Here is an 8,197-nt window from a genome sequence, read left to right on the forward strand (position 1 = left end):
GTACTGGGCCCTGAAGACGCTCCTGTCATCAAGTGATGTCCAGCACCCATTTCTCTGTGTGTAAAGTTGCTATTTTTTTTCCGTTCCTTCCATCACTATCAGTCCTGTAGAGAATGACTACAGCAGAGGTGCGCATGTCGGCCATCACTTCATTCAGACTGGGGTTATTTCAGAGAAACATTTTTGGTTTGGGACCCAGCAGTCGGATCCCCATCAATAGGTGTTAACTTCTAAAGATGGGAGTGAGCCTGTAATATTGCACACATAAGGATGCATAATGCAAGTCTATGGATGGGAGCGTCTCTTCAGGCCCTGCCAATATTCACTATGGCCCAGGTGGAGGATAGACACCGCAGGATGGGCAGACACCGCAGGATGGGCAGACACCGCAGGATGGGCAGACACCGCAGGATGGGCAGACACCGCAGGATGGGCAGACACCGCAGGATGGGCAGACACCGCAGGATGGGCAGACACCGCAGGATGGGCAGACACCGCAGGATGGGCAGACACCGCAGGATGGGCAGACACCGCAGGATGGGCAGACACTATAGGATGGATAGACACCACAGGATGCACAGACACCATAGGATGGATATACATGTGGTGGAAATCCCCAAAGGCACATTCACAGGGGTGTAAAGCCCAACAGGCTGAATACTGTAATATATATATATTTATTACACATATACACACGTACATCCCCCATACACAAACATTATGTAATACCGACCACTGGTCCATACATATATGTACATCATACACAGACCTGACATTGTAGAACACACAGTATATAGATCCCCTGTAGATAAACACTGTATACTCCTCCTATATACACCGCCTATACATAGATTACACACATCCATTATATACAATGTCCCCGTGCACACAGTGGCGCCATGTCCGGTTATTGCAGGCCCCGCACTGTACACGGCCGTGTCCGCACCGGAGGAGGCGGGATACCTGTACACACACCGGCCATTCCGGGCCTCTCTTCCCCGAAGGCCTCTCCCCATCCGCAGCCTCTATTACCCCATACCTGGAGTGTCCCGGCGTCCTCCGGGTGATAAGCGGTGAAACCACAGAGTGCTACGATATTGTTCTCGGCCTCCCCCCGGGCCGGTGTCCTCCGTATCCACGGACCGCGGCTGCTAAATCCTGGGCGCCATTTCCCGCCGACCAAGGGAACGCAGGACCCGGATACAAGGCAGTGCGCCTGCGCGAAGAGACAGTGAGTAGGGAGGGGGAGGAGGGAATGTGGAGAGGGGGGCGAGGGTCAGTATCAGCAATGAGCACTGAGGAGGAGGCCGGGGATACAATGGGCAGGTTGTGTGCGCGGCGCTGAGGGCCACTAATGTGTAGCACCTGTGGGACCCCCTCTATGGCTGGTACATAGTGCAGGACCACCGGTGCCGCGGCGACCCCAATACCGCAGGCTGGCACCATTCCTTCCACAGCGGTTTCTCTCACGATTTACAGGTCACGTAATAATTCTAGAGCTGTGCGATCCACTAGTGACGTGTGGAAAATGCCACAGCCAAATGGTGTCTCACCTGTGCCCTCCCCGAGGTGCTGGCATCAGTCACCGGCCAATACAGCGGTGTTCACACCTGGTGCAGAGGTTACACCGCGTAGTTGGTAAATCCGCATGTAGCCCCTGAGCCGGCCGTCATTACACGCAGGGTTTTCTGATGTGGCATCATGTACGTTTACACCAAGTATTTTATTTTGAGGCGGAGAAATCCGTGTTTTTTTGTTCTTTTTTTACTAGATTTTCAGTTGTTGAACCGCGTGTCATACGACCACGTTGGGGAGTCGGACTGCGCATCAGAGTTATAGACCGCGTGTCGGGGAGTCGGACCGCATGTCGGGGATTCGGACCGTGCGTCACAGAGTTGTAGGACCACGTGTCAGGGAGTCGGAACGCGCGTCACAGAGTTGTAGAACCGCGTGTCGGACCGCATGTCACAGAGTTGTAGAACCGCGAGTCGGACCGCGTGTCACAGAGGTGTAGAACTGCATGTCGGGGAGTCGGACCGCGCGTCACAGACTTGTAGAACCGCGAGTCGGACCGCGCGTCACAGTTGTAGAACCGCGAGTCACAGAGTTGTAGAATCGCTTGTCGGGGAGTCGGGCCGCGCGTCACAGAGTTGTAGAACCACATGTCGGAGAGTCGGACGGCACGTCACAGAGTTGTAGAACCACGTGTCGGTGAGTCGGACCGCACGTCACAGAGTTGTAGAACCACGTGTCGGTGATTCGGACAGCACGTCACAGAGTTGTAGAACCACGTGTCGGAGAGTCGGACGGCACGTCACAGAGTTGTAGAACCGCGTGTCGGAGAGTCGGACGGCACATCACAGAGTTGTAGAACCGCGAGTCGGACCGCGTGTCACAGAGGTGTAGAACTGCATGTCGGGGAGTCGGACCGCACGTCACAGAGTTGTAGAACCGCGAGTCGGACCGCGTGTCACAGAGGTGTGGAACCGCATGTCGGGGAGAAGGACCGCAGGTCACAGAGTTGAAGGCACAAAAGAGAATAGTAAAACCAAAAACACTCAGTTTGAAAAAATGTTGCAGTAATCCGCAAGTGCTAGTAAAAGATGTAAAAAACAGGGTATTTGGTTGATACGTTTTTTGCAAAAAATGTATACTAAGCTGCTCTACCAATCTTCACGGTATACCCTTATCAGAGCAGTCCTAACTAATGTATGCAATCCCTATCTAATGTATTTAAAAACCTGATCATCTGTATATAACCTGTGTGAACAGGGTTCAGAGAGGAAAAATCCATGTGTGCATACAGGGTAGAACAGCTTTTGTGCAGATAGCCCAAGAGGAGTGGTGGAACTCCCCAGTCTTGTAGACACAAGAGAACAATTATGGAAACAGGAACACATGGGCTACTTGCACAGTGAACAAGTCTGTATGATCATGTTCACACACCACCAAGAAACCTGAAGACACAAAAGAGAATAGTAAAACCAAAAACACTCAGTTTGAAAAAATGTTGCAGTAATCCGCAAGTGCCAGGTTATATACAGATGATCAGGTTTTTAAATACATCAGATAGGGATTGCATACATTAGTTAGGACTGCTCTGATAAGGGTATACCGTGAAGATTGGTAGAGCAGCTTCGTATACATTTTTTGCAAAAAACGTATCAACCAAATACCCTGTTTTTTACATCTTTTACTAGCACTTGCGGATTACTGCAACATTTTTTCAAACTGAGTGTTTTTGGTTTTACTATTCTCTTTTGTGTCTTCAGGTTTTTTGGTGGTGTGTGAACATGATCATACAGACTTGTTCACTGTGCAAGTAGCCCATGTGTTCCTGTTTCCATAATAGGTCACAGAGTTGTAGAACCGCGTGTCGGAGAGTCCGACGGCACGTCACAGAGTTGTAGAACCGCGAGTCGGACCGCGTGTCACAGATCTGTAGAACTGCATGTCGGGGAGTCGGACCGCACGTCACAGAGTTGTAGAACCGCGTGTCGGAGAGTCCGACGGCACGTCACAGAGTTGTAGAACAGCGAGTCGGACCGCGTGTCACAGATGTGTAGAACTGCATGTCGGGGAGTCGGACCGCACGTCACAGAGTTGTAGAACCGCGAGTCGGACCGCGTGTCACAGAGGTGTAGAACTGCATGTCGGGGAGTCGGACCGCACGTCACAGAGTTGTAGAACCGCGAGTCGGACCGCGTGTCACAGAGGTGTAGAACTGCATGTCCGGGAGTCGGACCGCACATCAGAGTTGTAGAACGGGGAGTCGGACTGCGCGTCAGAGTTGTAGAACCGCGAGTTGGACCGCGCGTCACAGAGTTGTAGAACTGCGAGTCACAGAGTTGTAGAACCGTGAGTCGGACCGCGCATCACAGAGTTGTAGAACCGCATGTCGGTGAGTCGGACGGCACATCACAGAGTTGTAGAACCGCGTGTCGGAGAGTTGGACGGCACGTCACAGAGTTGTAGAACCGCGTGTCTGGGAGTCGGACGGCGCGTCACAGAATTGTAGAACCGCGAGTCGGACCGCGTGTCACAGAGGTGTAGAACCGCGAGTCGGGGAGTCGGACCGCGCGTCACAGAGTTGTAGAACGGGGAGTCGGACTGCGCGTCACAGAGTTGTAGAACGGGGAGTCGGACTGCGCGTCACAGAGTTGTAGAACGGGGAGTCAGACCGCGCGTCACAGAGTTGTAGAACCACGAGTCGGACCGCGTGTCACAGAGTTGTAGAACCACGAGTCGGACCGCGCGTCGGACCTCGCGTCACAGAGTTGTAGAACAGCGTGTCGGAGAGTCGGATGGCACGTCACAGAGTTGTAGAACCACGTGTCGGTGAGTCGGACCGCACGTCACAGAGTTGTAGAACCATGTGTCGGTGAGTCGGACGGCACGTCACAGTTGTAGAACTGCGTGTCGGAGAGTCGGACCACGTTTCACAGAGTTGGACCACGTGTCACAGAGTTGTGGGACCGCGTGTTATGGAGTTTTCCACTTCAAGGAAAAATGTAGTGCTGTAGATTTTAACATGCACAGTCCAGGAAAAACCCTTCACAATTCCCTCTCGTGAGGACTTGGCCTGAGGCTGCATCCACACATCTACACGATATATCCATGTGCGGCCTTGGTTTTTTTTTTTTTTAATCCGTCACTCACAGACTCATTGGGGCCGATGGACCAGGACTGGTGTAGGCTCGCTCACGCTAGGCCAGTGTTTATGGAGAAGAGGCACAGAAAACACCAATACTTTATGGATGAGGCATCTCTTCTGAATTAGTGATACATTTGAATAAGGCCGGTTTAGTCTCTCATCCAGTAAAATTTGATTGATTATGCAAATCACACTTATCAAACTCTGATCAGTGTCAGCACAATGTGATCAGATTTTATCAGATGAGAAGATGAAGAAAATATGTCTCCGTCTTCTGCATTGTGTCAGTGCACGCAAACTGAACTGCACTCAGATGTCATCCAAGTTAACTCCGATGGTTTCCCACACACTCATTGACTTGCATGGCTGAGTGTGATCAAACTCAGGCATGCTATGATTTTTTTTTTTTTCCCCGCATCAGTGCTGTCCAAGGAAAAAAATTGGAAATGTGCCCGACCCCATAATATAACATTCATCCGAGTGTGATACAATGTTTTGTCGGATCGCACTCGGACGAATAATACGTTCATCTGCATGAGCCCCAAAACACAATCTTCCGAGGGTCTTTTTAGTTTCTTGGAAGCAAGCACACTTCTTCATTGCATAAAAAAAAAATCTAAAAAAAAAAACAGGACTAACTAGGATGCCACTTAGGCCGGGATCACACATACGAGAAACACGTCCGTGTTTCGCATGTGAAATCCAAGCTCTGGCGCCGGCACTCCAGAGCGGAGCGTGCGGCTCCATGTGTTGCTATGCAGCCGCACGCTCTGCTCTGGAGTGCCGGCGCCAGAGGAGATTTCACATGCGAGACACGGACGTGTTTCTCGCATGTGTGATCCCGGCCTTAGAGGGGAAATTGGTCCGTTTCCCTCAGATGGTAACACTCAATTAGATGTGCGTTACCATCCGACAAATATTTTTTTTATCAATCTGCTGGATCCAAATCTCATTCATTTTTGGGCCAAGTGTCTGTTTTCACCATCAGTGTGACATCCATTTTTCTTGTATGCAGGAAAAAAAATTCCAAGCTTCTCAATCAAAAATGGGAGAAAAAAAAAAGAAAAAAACATAGATCTAGGTATCTGCACGTTTTTGTTTTTTTAACGGACCATTGACTTGCATGGGTGCATTTGATCTGTCATTTTTGTGAGGAGACTGTCCTGAGTGGAACACACGTGTGAACGAGGCCTAACTATAATGATCATGGTGAGATCAGTTATAATTAATGGTCATGGGTGCAGAATCCACAACAAACACCAGAATACTTTTGCATGTACTGTAAACGGGCCACGCACCGATGTGGACATCACGTCACCAGGACAAATGTTTTTCTACTCGAAGGAAACGATGAAGGTTCCTGGTGAATGACAGCAAGCAGGGGTCTTTAAGACCACAAGAAAAAACAATACATAACTAGTGCTATATAAACAACGCACTTTATTTGGGGAACCTCTAATACTACTTTAGGCCTCATTCACACGTCCTTGTTTTTTTTTTGTTTTTTTTTCACAGATAGAACAGGTACGCATTATAATCTATGGTGCTATTCACATGTGTTTTTTCAAGTCTATAGGTCTGTGAAAGACACATACAGCACATGCATGGCGTCCTTGTCATGTTCATACTTAAGATTGCAAAGTATATGAGAAGCTTTATCATGAAAAACACCGATGACACACTGATGGTTAAAGCGGACGCCCGCATCGTGCACCGATGGTTAAAGCGGACGCACGCATCGTGCACCGATGGTTAAAGCGGACGCCCGCATCGTGCACCGATGGTTAAAGCGGACGCACGCATCGTGCACCGATGGTTAAAGCGGACGCCCGCATCGTGCACCGATGGTTAAAGCGGACGCCCGCATCGTGCACCGATGGTTAAAGCGGACGCCCGCATCGTGCACCGATGGTTAAAGCGGACGCCCGCATCGTGCACTGATGACACATTGATCCAACACACTGATGACACAGGTACCATTTTTTTTTTCACATACATATGAATAAGACCTCAAATTGATATAAAAGTTCAGTAAGTTTTAAGTACCACAGTTTCTCTCTTCGGTTAATCATTCACTACAAGTTGGATGCAGATAAATATAAGGATGTAGGACTACGTTTATAGCAGTGAACAGAAGCCATACTTTCAACATTCTTCTGTATGTTGCATATATTTTGGTTAAGGCCACAATGAGCATTTTGCAAGTTTTTGATGTTGCAGCAACAACTAGAATGATCATGGAAGCGTGAAACCGAAACAACAGATTCTTTTAGACTTGCTTTTGCAGTACCTTGCTATCACCATGTAGTCCCAACTTAAAAGTGTCCCCTATAACCAGGCCGGTGGAGCCGGAGTCCGTGTCCATGTTTGTGTAGGCGATATAAAATGGACCGACTCAGACCTCTAAAATATATAATACATTGGGCACAGTAGTACAATGCAGTATACGCTGTAAAAGGTCTTCATAACAATTTGGGAAAGTCATCAAATGTCCTATAAATGTCTTTTCTGTTCCAAATCTAAGGATTTCGGCTTTTAGTTGAGATGAATCTGTGGTGCACTTTATGTACATGCTCAGTAGTGACCAATAGTGATGAGCGAGTGTACTTGTTGCTCGGGTGACTCCTGAGTATTTGTGACAGCTCGGAGATTTAGTTTTGATCGCCCCAGCTGAATGATTTACAGCTACTAGCCAGGCTGAGTACATGCGGGGGTTGCCTGGTTGCTTCGGAATCCCCACATGTAATCATGCAGGCTAGTAGCTGTAAATCATTCAGCTGCCGCGATGAAAACTATATCTCCGAGCAGTCACAAATACTTGAAGGTCACCCGAGCGTGCTCAGGAAAACCCAAGCAACGATTACACTCGCTCATCACTACTAGTTACTAGTGAGGAGCGAGTATACTCGTTGCTTGGGTTATCTCGAGCACGCTCGGGTGACCTTCAAGTATTTGTTATTGCTCAGAGATATAGTTTATCTCCTCAGCTGCATGATTTACAGCTTCCAGATACGCTGAATACATGTGGGAATTCCCTAACAGACAGGCATTCCTCCCATGTATTCAGCATATCTGGAGGCCGTAAATCATGCAACTGAGGCAATGAAAACTAAATCTCTGGGAAGTAACAAGTACTTGGAGGTCACCCGAGCGTGCTCAAGAAAACCCGAGCAACGAGTACACTCGCTCATCACTAATAGTGACCAGTGCTATAGAGTCGGAGGTGGAAGTCAGGGAAATTGAGGAGTCTGAGTCAGTGGTTTGGCTCACCGACTCCACATCCCTGCCTATAACCATGATGGAAAGAATAATAATAAAAAAAAAAAACACTACTTTTCAAATTGGATGACCAACACAACCATGGCAGTATTCAGACGCATACTGCATTATTACCACTTGAGGCTCTTGTCCTGAAGCTTGTTCATTAAAATAAATGACCGCCTTTTCATTTCACTGCAGGACATATTTACTGCACCTGAAACATTCAATTATTCTCCAAATATAGTAAGGTGGATATTAGATTTATGGTCTTTTTAAAGGGGT

At 48.5% G+C, this 8,197-nt stretch overlaps 1 protein-coding gene across 2 annotated transcripts in view; it reads right to left on the minus strand.

The window, feature by feature from the left end:
* The window catches only part of CTDSPL2 (CTD small phosphatase like 2), a 63,114-nt gene extending 61,905 nt beyond the window's left edge, over nucleotides 1-1,209 (minus strand). Inside the window, exon 1 of one of the 2 annotated variants that reach the window (XM_069766462.1) lies at nucleotides 1,040-1,209. The gene's annotated coding sequence lies outside the window, so the exon portion shown is untranslated. The remainder of the gene's footprint in view (nucleotides 1-1,039) is intronic. The other variant, XM_069766463.1, reaches the window with a different exon arrangement.
* Nucleotides 1,210-8,197: the final 6,988 nt, after the last annotated feature.

This window comes from Ranitomeya imitator, chromosome 4 (genome assembly GCF_032444005.1).
Source record: "Ranitomeya imitator isolate aRanImi1 chromosome 4, aRanImi1.pri, whole genome shotgun sequence".
Taxonomy (NCBI): Eukaryota; Metazoa; Chordata; class Amphibia; order Anura; family Dendrobatidae; genus Ranitomeya; species Ranitomeya imitator.